This window comes from Scophthalmus maximus, chromosome 9, assembly GCF_022379125.1.
Source record: "Scophthalmus maximus strain ysfricsl-2021 chromosome 9, ASM2237912v1, whole genome shotgun sequence".
Classification (NCBI taxonomy): domain Eukaryota; kingdom Metazoa; phylum Chordata; class Actinopteri; order Pleuronectiformes; family Scophthalmidae; genus Scophthalmus; species Scophthalmus maximus.
In genome coordinates this window covers 3,524,215-3,540,869 of record NC_061523.1, presented here as the reverse complement: position 1 = coordinate 3,540,869, position 16,655 = coordinate 3,524,215, and the positions used below count along the sequence as shown (strand labels likewise).

Genomic DNA, 16,655 nt, shown 5'->3' with positions numbered 1-16,655 from the left:
GTGAACTACAATGTCTAACAGCTAGGCTTACGAAAGAGTGAACAAGGGTTTCACGTCAACCTTTTCATTCGACCACCTTCCAGTTCATGTCCTCTCTGCCCAGGTTAAGTCCCTTGCTGAGCCAGAAGTAAAGGTGGGAAGTCAGCTGTCCCCTCACCAGAGCCAGAAAGTGAGAAAGTTGCTGCACATAAACCGTGACGTGTTTTCAGACACCCCGTGGAAGGACATCAGATATAGCTCAAAGACATCGTGATGGAGCCGGGCAAGAAATACGACTATGACCATACCGCATTCCTGAGGCCCAGCGGGAAGCTGTCAAGACAGAGGTGATGAAAATGTTGGAGCTGGGGGTTATTGAGGAGTCAAACAGCTCTTGGTCTAGTCCTATTGTTCTAGTTCCCAAACCGGACACCTCCACACGATTCCGCAACGATCTCCGCAAGTTAAATGAAGTTTCACTGTTTTATGCTTACCCAATGCCCAGAGTTGATGAGCTTCTAGAGAGGTTGGGGCCAGCCCGGCTCATTACTACCCTAGATCTCACCGAGGGATATTGGCAGGTGCCTTTGACCCCTCAGGGTAAGGAGAAAACGGACTTCTCTAGCCCGGAGGGTCTGTTCCAATACACGGTCATGCCGTTGGGGTCCACGGAGCCCCAGCCACCTTTCAGCGCTTAATGGATAGATCCTGCGCCGCAGCTTAGCTGGACGATGTGGTGATCCACAGCAGCACCTGGAAGGACCATCTAATTTGATTGGAATGTGTACTGGGAGCCCTAAGAGATGCTGGACTGTAGGCGAAAACGACCAAGTGCTGTGTGGCGTTAGAGGAGGCTAACTATCTGGGGTATACCGTAGGTCGGGGGAATGTAAAGCCCCAAGTGGGGGAAGATCAATGCCACCGCGACCTGCCCACAATCACTGACCAAAAGCCCAGTGAAAAACTTTCTGGGGGTAGTGGGGTATTATGGACAATTTATACCTAACTTTGGCACTGTCGCAGCCTCCTTGCATGAGCTGACTCGAAAAAGTCTCCCTAACCAGGTCAAGTGGACGCCAGCTACAGAAGCTGCCTTAGAGTCCCTACAACAGGCCCTCTGCGGGGAACCAGTCCTGGTAACTCCAGATTTCTGTAAGCCCTTTCTGTTGCGGAGAAACGCGTCCGAAATTGGCATTGGGGCGGTCCTGTCCCAGGTCCATCACCTACATAAGCCGTAAACTGTTGGCGCATGAGAAGAACTACGCAACTGTGGATAAGGAGTGTCTGGCTGTCCTGTGGGCGATGGAAAAGCTGAAATATTATCTGTGGGGTAGGAAATTCATCATTGTTAAAGATCATGCCCCGTTGAGATGGCCTTTGTGTAACCCAGTTGTTTTTGGAACTGCAGAATTTAAAATTCCAGGTGGAACATTGGGCTGGGAAGCGGCCCGGAAATGCAGATGTTTTGTGAAGGAGGGAGGACTGCTTATGGGCGGGCACTCCCTACGTTGGCTTGGAGCTGGGGAAAGGGGTATGTGGCACCCCGGTGGCTCTGTTAGAAGGGAAACACCCTCCTCACGGTGGTCAGAGGCCCTTCCCACATCGCAGGCCACTGGGGAAGGTCATCGGAGGGAAATATCTCCCCAACTACCTGGTCCCTGTCTGGGAGAGCAGCAACAGTCGAGCAGCACCCAGGTTGATTAAAGCTGAGGGAAGCAACCCAGGTGTGGCTAATCTCCCCCTGATTAAGACTGCACCACAGATCTGCTTTAAGAGGCAGACAAATTGAGAGGAGAGGATGAAGGTGGGAGAGCGAGGACGTTTCAGTGGGAGCTGCCGCGTACCATGAGGGCGTGAGTAAAAGACTGTTTGTGTGTTCAAGATCGAGAGGATGTTGATGACCCAAGGAAACAAAGGAAGGACACACTCGGAAAAGAGTGGACTGTTCGGAACCAAAATAATCCCAGACCCAGCCTAACCCCTCTGTGTGAGCAGAGACTCGTTGGTTTCCTCGAACGGACTCGTGTACACCAGTCTGGTGGGAAAAAGCTTCATGGTACTCCAGTTTAACGGGTAGAATGAAACATATAATCCACAGTTTGTGAAACCTTACAGATGTATCCAAAGCAAAGTACAGATGGTCGGTTTCTGAATCTCAACTGAACTAACTGGTCAGCATCAGTTAGAACATCAAAGGCACATTGATACTTTGATGTCCAGGACATCAAAGTCATTAGCTACTTATCTTAAGGTGACAGTAACATGCTTAACTATTAGCCCTACGGTACTATAAACGATATAAACTGCACTCATTCTAGACTAAGCATGAACATGAATATGTCGCAGTGTAACTTGGCTCCCACATACCGGCCCCTAATTGCGCTCTTATCTGGAGACAATTACCAAATTATATGTGGAGCCACATAAACTAATGTAATGTATTACTGTCTATTCGGTCCAGCATGCTGGTCTTAGTCTTGATCTGGACCTGACGCACCATCCCGTACTTGTCTGGGACTGTCTGAACGATCTTTCCCATGATCCAGACGAGCACGATGTCTCCGATGACAAAGTTGCAAGATGGTCTGGACCACTTGTGGCGCTCCTGAAGCTGCGGCAGGTATTCCCTTACCCACCGCTTCAAGAACATGTCTGCAATATACTGGATTTGCTTCCACCTTCTGCGTGCATAAGGTCCTTACAGACCTGATCATCCTCTCCCAGACTCCTCCATGGTGCAGTTGGATGACCACTGCCTTCCCAAAGCCTACCAGCTTGAAACACTGACGCCTTCTAGCAGGTAAGGAGATGTCTTCCATTTGGACCACTCGTCAGCGAACCTATCAGGTATCAGGGTATCCCAGTCCAACTTCTCCCTGTAGAGCTCCTGCAGGATTCTCTTAGCCATGAGCACGACTGGTGCTAAAAGGATCATACACAGAGCTCACGATTGACACCTTCAAATGATGGAACATTGCCTCGATGTCTGCCATGACGGCGACCTCCTCCTGTCTGAATCTGGTGATGACATCAATGAGGGTGCTGGTAAGATTTGGTCCCCTGTACAGGTTGCTCCACAATCAAATACCACCCTGAGCTTTTTCTTTGTAGGGTGGTTAACCCCGTAGTGTGGTTGTGGTAGGTCCTTGTTCCTCAGTGGCAGATCAATGCTGTAATGTCTTTCTACAAGTGTAGCTGACTCTGAGGCTATCTCAAGAATTTGTCGGTCTTCTCTGGACATTTCCAGTTTCTCATCCTTCTCGTACTCAGGGAAGTTGCTCTTGAACTGCTGACTCCAGAGTTCCTCCAGTCTGGTGCTGCTGAGCTGTGGCAGATGTTTTCCCGGTAGAGTCCACTAATGATCCAGCCAATCGCCTTTTACACGGCGTGAGGACCGCCCTTCTCTACGCTGGCGATGAACTTCTCGGGTTCAATGGCCTCGTGGCCGTCCCTCCCAATAAGCAGACCTATCCCTGTATCTATTTTGGTAGTTGTACCTGCTGCAGGTGGGGCCACCCAACCAGTTCCCCCTGTGATGAGATGTTACCTTTGGTTGCGGGAATTATTTTCTGGGAATATATATCTGGGAGCCCCAGGAAATTGTTGCCGCCTAGGCTACTCACTACCAAGGCAGATACTATTTGAGTATCGGCCCACCTCCATTCCCCCTGGGTCTTTGCAGTCAGCAGCGAGATGCGTGTCTTTCTGCGTGTGATATTAAGCTCTTTCATCAGGTTCTCTGTACACAAACAAGAGGTACTGCCAGAGTCTATGAAAGCGTAAGTAGTTGTTATCTTTCGGCTTTTGTTGCTCTTGACTAGTACTGGTACTATTCCCAAGATCTTTCCGTTGTTTTCGGTATTTGTTGGTCCGCCGTTGCTTGTGCGCGACTCTCCTTTGGAATTTAACCCCCGATTCATCACCACGTTCCTTGTTTCTGGCTTTGATCTTGTCTCCTCAGGCCAACGTTCCTTCCCTTGCCATGTATTGGGTCCCTGGCTTTATCGGCCTTTCTGTCAACAAAGTCCACAAAGTCGTGGAGCATAAATGTTGATATTGTGGGCCTCTGTATGCCACTCTTCCTCCAGCTCGCATAGGAGCTTCACGTGGAATCCTGTATGTTACGCGTGTTGTTAAACGTATCCATGAACTCAATGTTCTTCACAGCACTACAGCATACTGAGAGATAGAGGCCGAAGGACTGGAGACCTTTTCCATTGTCTCAAAAAAACGTATTATATTCTTCCAGGAAAATTTTCGCCAAGATCTTGAATTGGTAGTTTTTCCCAAATGTCATTCCACTCGACTTAAGTTATCTCCAGGCCGGAGTCCTCCTCCCATTTCTGTCTGACCTACGTAGTGGAGTGGGTTTTGGAGTAATTTATATATCCGTGAGATTAGATGTTTGCTACCTTCAATCTTATAAGCCTAGGTGAAAACATTTAACAGGTTAGATTCCCTGTCCTGTTTGATTTCTTCGTTAAAATAATCCCTAACCTGGAGATACCTGAAGAAGTCACATTTGTCTCCAGACCACCACCTTTGATTATAGTGCAGTAAGCAGTTATACCTTTGAGTACCCACTGTCTAAATTGCTTGTCTAGGCCAGATGGTAAAAAAGTCAGAATCACAAGCCACGCATTTCAGTATTCTGGCCTGCTTCTCAAGGGGAAACCTTTTGCAGGTCTTAAACCACACTCCGAGGGCCAGCCTGGTCCACTGGTTTAGTTTACACATGTAGGAGTCTCGGTTTTGGTAATCACCCAAAACAGACTTCGCTGGTAATTCAAAATGTTTCAGTTCTAAATCTCTCCACTTAGCTGTGTAGTCGGGATTGCACCAGCAGACAAGTAGTCTTAACTGAGCAGCAGTGTAATAATCCTCAATGCTGGGAAGGGCGAAGCAGCCCTTCTCTTTGGATAATTATAGGGTTTTGTATTTAATCCGGGGTCTCTTGCTATTCCACACAAACCTTTAAATCAACCTATTCCATTCATTAAAGGCTGTGGGGGGAATTGCAACAGGAAGAGACTGGAATAGGTACAGAAGCCTAGGTAGCACAATCATTTTAACTGATTCAATCCTATTCGACATATATAGTGGTAATATCGTCCATCTATTAAGGTCTGCTTTAATTGATGTAGTAACAGGACTATGGTTACTTTCATATATTTTGGAGATGTCCCTTGGGATCCATACACCCAGATATTTAATAACCGTAGAGTTCCATTTAAAGTTAAATATACTTGGTACTTCATCATTCGCAGTTAAGTTGTAACAAAGTATTTGGGATTTGTGTGTATTCAATTTGTATCCTGAGTAGGAGCCAAACAATTCCAAAAGGGACATCAATTTGGGTATACTTTTCCCTGGGTAACTCAGAGTCAACAAAACGTTGTCCACGAATAAACTAATCTTATATTCAGTGTCCCTTACTGAGATCTCCCTAATCTCTGGATCTTCCCTCACTGCCTGAGCTAAGGGCTGTATAAAAAATACAAAAAGTGCGGGGCTGAGTGGACAACCCTGGCAGCACCCTCTCTCTAATGTGATGGATTGGGACAGGTGCCCATTAATTCTTATTCTAGCCGTTGGGGATGAGTATAATAATTTAAAACACTGAACTGATCTTTTGTTGAAGCCAAATTGCTCTAGTACTTGATAAAGATAACCCCACCCAACTGAATCGAATGCCTTCTTTGCGTCTAGGCTAATCAGTGACGCACTGATGTTTTCCTAAATTACATAATCAACCACATGCAGCGTTCGCCGAATGTTATCTTGTGTTTGTCTTTCACGGACAGACCCAGTTTGATCTGTGTCCATCATTTCAGAGATGATATGTTCAAGCCTTTTAGCAAAAATTGATGCAAAAAGTTTATAATCAGTGTCAGATAGATATAGGTTTATATGAACTACATTCGCCTTTATCCTTACCCCCCCTTAGGAATTATTGTTATTACTGCCTTGTTCCAAGACTGGGTTGCCTGCCCGTCTTTGAGAGTGTAGTTAAAGCATCTAAGGAGCAGTGTCGTCAACTCTGGTCTAAAGGTTTTATACCACTCACCGATGAAACCATCAGATCCAGGCGCTTTATTTGCCTTCAGTCGTGAAACGGCTTCATCCAGCTCAGCTATAGTAATCTCTGAGGTCAGTAAACTATTTTGTTGGACACCAATTGAGGGGAGATTCCAGGAAGCGGTCTATTTCAAAATGATCAGCCTTTTACGGTTGGCTGTATAAGTCCTTATAATAGTCTTCTAAAGCTTGTTGAATGTTCTCTAGATTGTGGCACACTTTATTATTTCTTGAATTCCTTATTTTGTAAATAGTCCTCTCAGCTTGTTTACGTAGTCTTCATGAGAGAAGCTTCATAGCCTTAGGGCCAGTTTCATAATATTTTTGTCTACTGAATCTCATTTTTATGTAATTTTCTTCATTCTAAATCATATTTATTTCCTGTCGGATACATTTCAGTTGAGCCAGTAATTGTGGATCTCTATGAGTGGAATGTTGAGTTTCTAAGTCCTTCATTTTTGCTTGTAGTTCCAGTAAGTGTCTCTGTTTATCTTTTTTCTTATAAGTAGAGAAAGCTATAAGTTGTCCTCTTATTAGGCCTTCCAAGCATCCCATAGGACATTAGGTGATACTGTTCCATTATCATAGTTTAGCAAGTAATCATTCAATTCTTTTTTGATGAAATCTTTGCATTTTTTTTATCATTCAATAGACTTGGTTGAGTCTCCATATTTAATTTTAACTAATATTAACTTTTTATTATCTAGGTGCATTGTGAAGTATACTCCTGAATGGTCTGAGAAATCTTTAATACCTATCTTGCAATCGTTTATCCTGTGTCTGTCTGCGGTGTACATAAAAAAATAGTCTAATCTCGAGTATTCTTAATGGCGTGATGAATAGTAGGTAATTTTTTTCATATAATTACTGAATTTGCATTTTTTTCTTATTCAAATTTCTATAGTCAAATTTGGGCTGTGATTGAACATTCCAGTCGCCCCCACAGATTACAACTCCCAATGATTCTTGAATCAGTAGATTAAATATCTTTTTGATGAATGATCTATCATGCCCTGGAGGCATGTACACATTAAGTAAGGTAACTTCTATGTGATCTATTGTACCTTTGATTAGTATAAAGCGACCTTCCTTATCTTTGATTTCCGCTGTTAGTTGGAAGTTTATTTTATTAGGGAGCAATATAGCCACACCCCTCTTATTCCCTGAGTGATGGAGAGTCCTTCTCTCCGTAGATCATCAGCAAACTCTCTTGCGTCATTATAGATCCTTGGTCTGCTGTCAGACACCTTGAACTTGGCAGGAGGCGGGGTCTGAAACCGTACTCCTCTCCTCTTGAGCATTCTTCTTATTCCAACATATTCCCTTATTTTCTTCATTACTTCTGTGGGGTAATCGTTGTCAAAGTAAACTCACCTGTCCTTGTAGAAAACTAATTTCTTTTTCCATGCGGTGGAAAGAACCTGGTCTTTGGTTTTATTTTCTAAGAAGTTTAAAACAAAAGATCTCGGCAAGCATCTCAAGGTGGTCGCGGACCCAGCGATCTGTGGCAGCGCTGTATTTTGAGATCAATTTCTCCCAGGGCCAGCTCTGATGTCAGAAATTTTGCCACAAACGCCACCATGTTGTTTTCTTACTCGCCTTCAGGGATGCTGTAAATGCGGATGTTTTTCCGCTGAGATTGCAGCTCCAAATCAGTCACTTTTGTTTGTATGGAATCCTGTGCCTGTTTCATTTGCAAGAGCGCGTCTTCAAATGCCGAGCTACACTCTTCGATTTCAGCTACACGCTGCTACGCTTCCTCCACATGTGTTGTTGTGGTTTTTAGGTCTTCCCTGATATCTCCCAGTGCCTGGTTAATCACCCCTCTGAACTCAGTCAATTCTTTCTTGACGTCTGGGAGCCAAATAAGTGTTCGTTCCGCAACTGCTTTGATATAAGGCACCAACCCTTTCATATGCTTCCTTGATCATGAGTCTGTCAGCTGCAGCTGCTATGGCGCCTTGAATTTCCCTCTTTCTTCCATTTTAATTCCCTTTTTAATCTTGCAACCCTTTCCTGTAGCTCCAGCTTTTCGGTTTGTATTTGTGTTTCCCTTTGGACTTGTGCTTCCATTTCCATCCTTTCCCTTTGGACTTGTGCTTCCATCTCTGCTTCTTTCGCCTCCAATAGTTGTCTGAGTTTAACAGTGACTGCCCGGGCCCGCAACGTAGCGCTCTCCAACTTTGCCTTCCGTCGTGCAGACGAAGTCGAAGATATAGCACGAGAGGAACCCTTGGAACCCGATCTGGAAGCTCTGTCCTCTTTGTCGTAACGTGTAGCCTCTGCAACACGTTTCTCTGCACTGTCTATCCAGACAACAATCTCTTTCATAAAGACCTTGAAGGCAACGGCCTTGGGTTGAACCAGCTAGTTTGATTCCTGCTCATTTCGTCCTATTCAGCGTGTTGATGATATGTCCCTTTGACGTAAATATCTGACACATAGAACTCTTTGAGCAGCTCGTCAAACTTTTCCAATTCGGACTGAATTTCTGTTAAGCCGTTGTAACCACGTTCATCCGTTATTTGGCATATCAGCTTCTTTTGGCCCATTAGTTGAGCTAGCCTTTCCCTTAACCCAATGGCTTGCTCCTTATCATTTTCCATTGCCTTAGATATGACTTTCGTCACCCCTCTGCTCTTCAGAACCGCACCAGTTTCAACAGCTGCATCTTTGCTTCTTGCTCCATTTGCTAGGTTAATGGCTTAACTGGTTCCTTCTTCTTTAGAGAGATGAACTTTACTCACAACCTCAGTACCTCTCCTTGACCATCCATCCGTGTGGAGCAGGTTTTCTTACGAAAGTGTGAGCTAAGACTGGTTGGTTTCCTTGAATGGACTTGTGTACACCATTCTGGTGGGAAAAAGCTTCACGGTACTCCTGTGTAACGGGTAGAACGAAATATTTAATCCACAGTTTGTGAAACCTTACAGATGTATCCAAAGCAAAGTACAGATGGGTATGAAAACTGTCGCTCGGTGGTCGGTTTCTGAATCTGAACTGAACTAACTGGTCAGCATCAAGGTCATGCTGAAGAACATCAAAGGCACATTGATACTTTGATGTCCAGGACATAACCTACTTCTCTTAAGATGACAGTAACAGGCTTAACTATTGTACCTAAGGTTCTATAAACGATACAAACTGCACTCATTCCAGACTAAGCATGAACATGAACATGTCGCAGTCTAACTTGGCTCCCACACCCTCTCTCCTCTGGTTTCTCTCTCCAGGCACAGTAGAGGTGGACAGCCTCCCCCGTTCCAGGATGGATTTAAGTTATTATGCCCCACCTGTTATGTAATAAAACAAACTTCTTTTTTTTTAACGAGACTGACGTGGTCTTTATTCCAATTGTTGGTTGAAATCCCCTCGAGTTGAGCCAGGCCTCTCACAATACCCTTCACACTTGAATTAACAAACATATACACCTAACAAAAAATGGTTAGATATTCACTTGTTTATTGATTTCAAGAAAGCTTTCGACTCTATTTGGCATGAAGGGCTCTTTTACAGACTTCTACACTGTTATAGGGGATCTGGTTAACAAGTTCAACTCTGTGAAGTCAGATTTCTGAAAGTCAACTCAAAATTAAAAATTCTCTCAGACAGCATATGTTGCTGCACAATATGCATTAACATGCCACCACCTGAGGGTCAGTGAATGACTGACATGCATACACACAAGATATACTGTATATATAATTAATATTAATCAAATCTTAATGTTGTGTTAATGTTCATGTTACTGTTTGTTGTTTATCATTCCAAATTTTGTATTGATGTCCGAATGTTTACCAAAATTGTATTTTCATGATTTGGCAACATTGTTGTTGAAACTTTTAAACACATTGCCCAGCGCAGCACTCGACCAGAGCTCTGCCAACCGTTAGGTCAGGTGAACAACAAAACAATACATGGAAGAATTAAATCCCCCTTCCAAGTATTTGTGCTTGGTGACTATTCTCTTGGTCTAGTTTTCTTTTTTGGCCACTCATGTCTACCTTTGCCGTGTGTAGTTGGCATGATGGCCAAGACCAGACGAGACCCCAGGTGCTTGGCAATAAGCCTCTTGCATTTTTGGGAGCGTCCTCTAACGGTGTGGATCTGGTTCAGATGTGGTCAAATGGTCCGCTCAAGCCTGTGAAACCAACAATTTATTGTTATTTGTGGGGGTTTGACTCGCGGGACGCACTGAGTGACGACGCGGGCCGGATGCGGCTGCCAGTTACCCATCCCCGCACTGGATTGTGGCTGAGCTTGACTTTGTGGCCTGCCTGAACAAACCTTATTCTCAATTTGCTGATATAAACCAGAAAGAGTTGAAATGTTATTGCTAAATTTTCAGAGTCATGAATCAATAATAAACATGAACATTTGTCAATATGGTAATTTGGGGATATTCTGTAGTGGACCATCTCAAACTTTAAAATATCTTCGTTGTGTAAAGCAACATTGACAGTATAAACCAGTACGATCAGGTATATGGCTACCATTAGCCAGGAAGACATGACAAAGTATATGGCACAAGTGGCATGATTTAATTGCATTTTTGCCTTTAATTGCAGGCCCTCAATGAACTAGCATTGCTCTGTTCAAATCCAAGCTGCATCATGAATTTGGTAAAAATTTCACTTTTTCCCCCAACTAATGGTAAGAAAAAAACACATGATGTATGGCCTATGTTGAAAATAACTGGACTTCTTCCTTAATATGGAACTGTTTTATCGTTGCTAAACCGAGAGCATAATCAATACTCAATACATCTATACACCCAATAATACCTTCAAACATGTAAAGGTGTTATTGGGGGTATAATTACTGCTAAAGGTTTTTAACACAACAAGGTGGTGCACTCATTTGAAAGATGCAAAGAGTTAATTTGTGCAACTGAAAAACCATGCTGACTTTTAAATCACCCCTCTGCACACACACACACACGCCAACATATATGAAATGTGCAGCACAAATTAGTTTTAAGGGAAAAAAATAAAACAATCACACAAAATCAATACATATACTGCAGCCCAATTATACACATCTGACACAAAATGGAGTAGATGCAGGCTTTTAGAGATATAAATGTACTTTTCTGCAAAGCAATTGACTTTATAAAGATTTATTTTCTAATTCTGTTACATACAGGTCGTTATGTTTATATAGAGTACATACATGTATACATATATTGGGTAAGGTGATGTGTGTTTGATAATCTTGACAATAAACACTTACGATTATTGTTAATCGTAATTAAGTCATTGTTTCTGCAGCTCTCATTTTTGTTCTAGAATGGTTGTATACATATGTATCAGTCTATTTGTAGGAATAAGGAACTGTTCCTGGTCGGAGAGTTAAAATTGCTGTCACTGATAGGTGGCAACTGGGGCGCAAGTCACCAAAGCCATTGAACTGGTGATAGCACTCCACTGTCCTGCTTAAATATGGCAGCTTATATAGACATTGGACACACGACACAGGACTGCAACATTTTGTAGTATCCTGAAGCAGCAGGACAGACACCTCCATTCTCAAACTCATACTGTGTTTCTTGTTGTGATGCACATGAAGGTCACACATGATATTAGTGTTGCCAAATCATCAGGAGACCCCCATGCAATGGAATGTAAGTGATGTTAACCCTTGGGCTATGAAACATACAGATATGTTCACTTTGTTGTTATTCTCTTTTTGTTTTTTTCTTCTGAATAATACATTTTTGCTAATAATTCCGATTTCTTGAATTAATAACGTAAAAAGCATTTTTGGATCAAAATGTATCTGTGCATTTTTAATTGGACCAAGTTATAGACGGATCCATGTATATATGTGGACTGTTTATTTCGAACAATGTGATTTAAAACTTGCTTGCTTAATTAAAAAAATAAAATAATGCAAAGGTGAGCCACAGCGTTGTTACCAGTGTAACAAGTGTCAGTGATGTGTTTTCATGGTGGTGCTCTCTCTGCTTTTAACAGCTTCCAGCCTGTATGTGTAGGTGCCAGCTAAAGTTGAAGTGTCCTGAGATAACTCTAACTGCCTTCTGGAGGGAAGGGAATTTGTTTGTTTTGTTTTGTGTACCTATTCATAAGTTGTTTAAACTGAATCTTCTGTCTTGCATATGGAAAATTTGTTTTGTGTCGTCTTTTGTGTATTTTCTACTTTTACATTTGTTGGTTGCTGCCAAGGAGGTTATATTTTCAATTCTGTCTGTCCGTTTGTCTGACTGTTAGGAGGATCACTCAAAACCTGCTGAACTGATTTCCATGAAATGTTTTGGAGGGGTGGGACATGATCCAAGGAAGAACTCTTTAAATGTGGGAGTCAGACCCGATAAATGGGCAGATCCATTTTTTCTTTTGTTATTTTTAACATTCTCTTTAACATGGCATTAGCTCATGCCAGGCAAGTTTGGCAAATGCTTTCATTCAAAGTGACTCACAATGGAGGGGCAACACTAAAGCTTCAGTAAATACGAGACCCTGAAGAAATAAGAGTTGAATCTTTTCAATAAGATAAAGGCAATCAAGTAAACAAGTGCACAGTAAGTGTTGGTTAGGTATGCTAGGTGTCAGGAGAGGAGGTGCACTCAGAAGAGATGAGTCTTCAAGAGGTTCTTAAAGACAGATGGAGCCCCTTGCTGTGAAAGCATTTGGCAGCTCATTCCACCATTGACCCACATGCGAGAACAGTCTGGACTGTGATTTCCTTGCGTGCAGGCATGGCAGTGCCAGGTGACGATCCTTGGAAGAACAGAATTGGCCGTGTAGGAGCATAAGCCTGTGTGATTGAGTTCAATTAGATGGGTGCAGACACAGGATTTGGCGTTTCACATGCTGTGCATTTGTGGTTTCACTGTACATGATGGGAGGCCCGCCAGAAGGCAAGTGTAGTAGTCTAGGTTAGAGATAACCATGGCCTGTACCAAGAGCTGGGTGGTATTTTCTTCATCTCCTGGACTTTGGAATATAACATTTTTGCATACATGCTTTCGTCACAGACTGAAAACTCATCTGTTCAGACTGCATCTTACTCCCTGAATTTATTATTGAAAAAAAATTGTAATAAAAAAATAAATTCTAAAATGAGCACTCTAAGCTCTTTTTGCCAATTTGATAGAGGTTTGTGTACTCTATTGATTCTTTCACTTTTGGGTCATATCTACATGGTTGAATGCAATTATTGTAAGTCGCTTTGGACAAAAGTGTCTGCTAAATGAATGTAATGTAATATTTAAACCGACTGAACTACAAAGCCCTGATATGGAGTTACTGCAACCGTGACAATAAAATTGAATTTTTAAAAAAACAAACTGCACCACATAAACTGATTAGTATATTGGAAAGAGATGAAAATTCACATTCTCAATCAATGCTTGAATTTAAGAGACATGATAGAACAGTATGAACAAAGGTGACTCAAGCACAAAGGTAGAACAACAGGACCATCTGGTAGATGAGCTGTCAATGTGTTACAGAGGCACAACAAACCATCCAATCATGATGCATGGAAACAAGAAATGCTGGTTCAGGGTTGATACCACGATCTGCTGCAGCTGTTTGTTGATACTGAGCCACATCAAAATAAAGGTAAACATCCAAACACAACATACCCAACTAGAGAATAGAGTGCATATAAACAACACACTCTGCATTTGAATTAAATATGACATAATCCTGTGATGGACAGCATTAACCTTCAAAGAATAAGCAGTATTGCTAATGGATGGAAGGATGTATAATGCAGCACAGCAAGGTTACATATCTGCATTACCGATTAACAAACTGGAAAATCATACTACATAATATTACATCCATAATAAAACATGATGCTCTCTTATGGAGTTAAAGGTCTCTGTCCACAGGCACAATCTAAATCAAACTCGTAAAATGAAAAATGCAGAACAGTGCTTTACCAGCAAACTGCTAAATTAGTCTCCAAAACTAAATTAGTCTCCTTCAGCCAAAACTGGTGGATTAATCAGTCAATAAAATGCAAGTTTTATTGATGCTGTTAGGTTTCATATTGCACAAATATAACATGAATGAGTGGGTTTGTAATAATCTGCAAAACTAGATGGAAAAGTTTGGTTTTTGGTCCATCCCAAGTTTGTGGACACGTGTTCCTCAAACTTGTGCCGCCCTGGAAAACTAACGGCCGTTAAAGTACATTTGGCGCCATTCCTCCGTGACACTGCGGTTTAATGTTGATGCATTGAATACTGAGTTTAGCAGCTGACACAAGCAAAACCTGTGCATTCTGACCACATCTATTATGGCTACTGTGTAATATATCTGGCCTGCACACATCATGCTTAGGCCGATATCAATACCGTTAAGTACCATTCAGAATAATACTTAAAATTTAAATGGACAGCAATTTCATTTCATCTCTCTGTGGGAAAACAGAGTCCCATCTCAGTGCATTTCACCCCCTCGCAGTCCAGCAACCTTGCTGACTTGACATGATGACGGTGAACATGAACACAGAAGCCTGGGAGGGCTCAGTCACATCAGAGAGTCAGCGCCAAGATAGTTTTTCCTCTCTATTTTATATACTTTGTAATGAAACCAGTGAAATGTTTATCTTTACCATGATAACATTCAGTTTAAGAGCAAGAGAAGATACATAAAGTCAACCAACTGCCTTAGATATACAGCACATTCCTGCGTTACTGACTTTACACAGCAATATATTGTATATCAGCCAATACCAGATGAAGTATGGCTGTATTGAATTTGAGCAAGGGTGTGTTTTATTCTGGAATTCAACTTTTCATTCCTGCAAGAGAGATGGTGTTTTATCAAAACTTGAATGGTTTTGCTTTTGAAAAGGTCCAGTGTGTAGGATTTAGGGGGAAGGAATTGAATGCAATAGTCATAATGATGTTTTAACTAGTGTACAATCACCTGAAACTTAGATTATTGTTTTTTCTTTACCTTGGAATGAGACCTTTCTATCAGCATTAGAACTCTGAGGTGCTGACACAGAGTACAAGGATGACAGGGCTAGCTTCAAAAATATCCTGGGCTCAACAAAAGGTACAGTATGTGGCAACCATGGTATAACGATTGACTTATAAATTACCACTTTTTTTTTACAGTTCTTTATAGGCTTCATTACAAATGCATGCTCTTTTAAATCAGAAACCGACTGTGTTTATCAGTGTAAGCAGGAGCTGTTTCCAGTTTCCTTTGGACACAGATAAGCTGCATGCTATGGATTTGAAATGAACTATGGCATATTATTCTGGCTTCTGTCTACAAAGGTCTTCAGCATGACACATATTTTATATATATTGCTAAACAGAAGGGATGCACTCCAGCAAACCCTTTTTTTCACCATTGTGTCTACACAATCACACACCCTTGCAGAAGCCAGTCTAAAGTTGCATCCAGGGGACAGGAAAGCATATCAACAGTAATATTTAATAATATACGTTTCCTAATAGTTTCCTATGAGGTTTAATTTCCTTCCAAAAATGAAAAGATGGACAACATTTTGACAGTTTTAATCAGAGTTTAGTTGGTTCAGTTATAAACAGTTGTTGATTTCTAGAGGTTTTTCCCTTGAATCAGGTTTGTTAACTATAAATAAGAGACGCATATGAATAAATACTTTATGTGCATGGAGGGCTTCAACTCCTCCTTCAACTCAATATTATTAAGCCCCTTTCACACTGGCCAAAAAACCTTTTTAAACCCGCTAATGCCCGGCATTTTCTGCAGTGTGAAAACGTTTAATCGGCATTCAGCCCTGGGTCAAATGACTCTGCAATACACCCGGGTAATAATCCGCTTCACCTACGATCGGCATTGATGTGAACGTCACACCCGGGTGAACGCTCTAATTTGCGCGATGACGGAGGCAATGAAGGCTCGACTCCTCCGTCGGTAACTGCTGTTACCTCACCAGCTGTAGTAAAGAGACCTCTCGCATGAAGCTAGCTCGCTTAGCCTAGCTTTTGCTCGTTGGTGGTAACAAATATCACCATCCAGATCATCGATGAGGTTTAGAACGGGGCACTTTATTTCAACCCCTCGGCGAACATACACAGCCTCATCAGTCTCTCATTACACAGTGGCCATAAACTGTCAGTCACATGGATGATGTGCGGTGACCATTCTCCTTGTGGCTGCAGCTACGTACACAAACAAAGCGTGCAGCGCAAACCTTCTTCTTCTCTCATACACACACACTTCAAAACCCATATGGCTACCTGCTTAAAGGGCCAGGCTTGGCTCGTAACACTGCGCTGAGTTTGTAAACTTTGAAAGAGTATACAAAGTACAAGATATAAGGTAACGTTGACGCACCGCTCTCTATCGCCATCTATGGCCGCCAACTGTCACTACACGACCATCAGACCCTGGTCTGCTCGCAGTGTGAAAGAGGCCAATTGCCGATTAAACGCGGGTCGACACCTGTTCCTAATGTGTTTCACCTTTGTTCTATTTGCCCTGCCCTCCTTGTGTGTATTTAGTCTCTGTGCTTCCCTTTGGCTGTGTTGGATCGTCTGTGTTCCTTGTTGGTTTCCTCGGTCTCTCCCTGTTATTTTCCCGGTATGTTCCTGGTGTTTCCCCCAGTCTGTTCTTGAGCTT

At 42.4% G+C, this 16,655-nt stretch overlaps 1 long non-coding RNA gene across 3 annotated transcripts; it reads left to right on the top strand.

Annotated features, from left to right (window-relative positions):
* The first annotated feature begins 669 nt into the window (after nucleotides 1-669).
* LOC118319867 lies at nucleotides 670-11,315 on the top strand. 3 transcript variants are annotated; one of them, XR_004796125.2, is made up of 2 exons: nucleotides 670-2,779; nucleotides 9,291-11,315. It is a non-coding gene; the product is annotated as an uncharacterized LOC118319867 (long non-coding RNA). The 3 variants fall into 3 exon arrangements; XR_004796127.2 differs by having other exon boundaries at nucleotides 2,862-11,315; XR_004796126.2 differs by having other exon boundaries at nucleotides 670-3,024.
* Nucleotides 11,316-16,655: the final 5,340 nt, after the last annotated feature.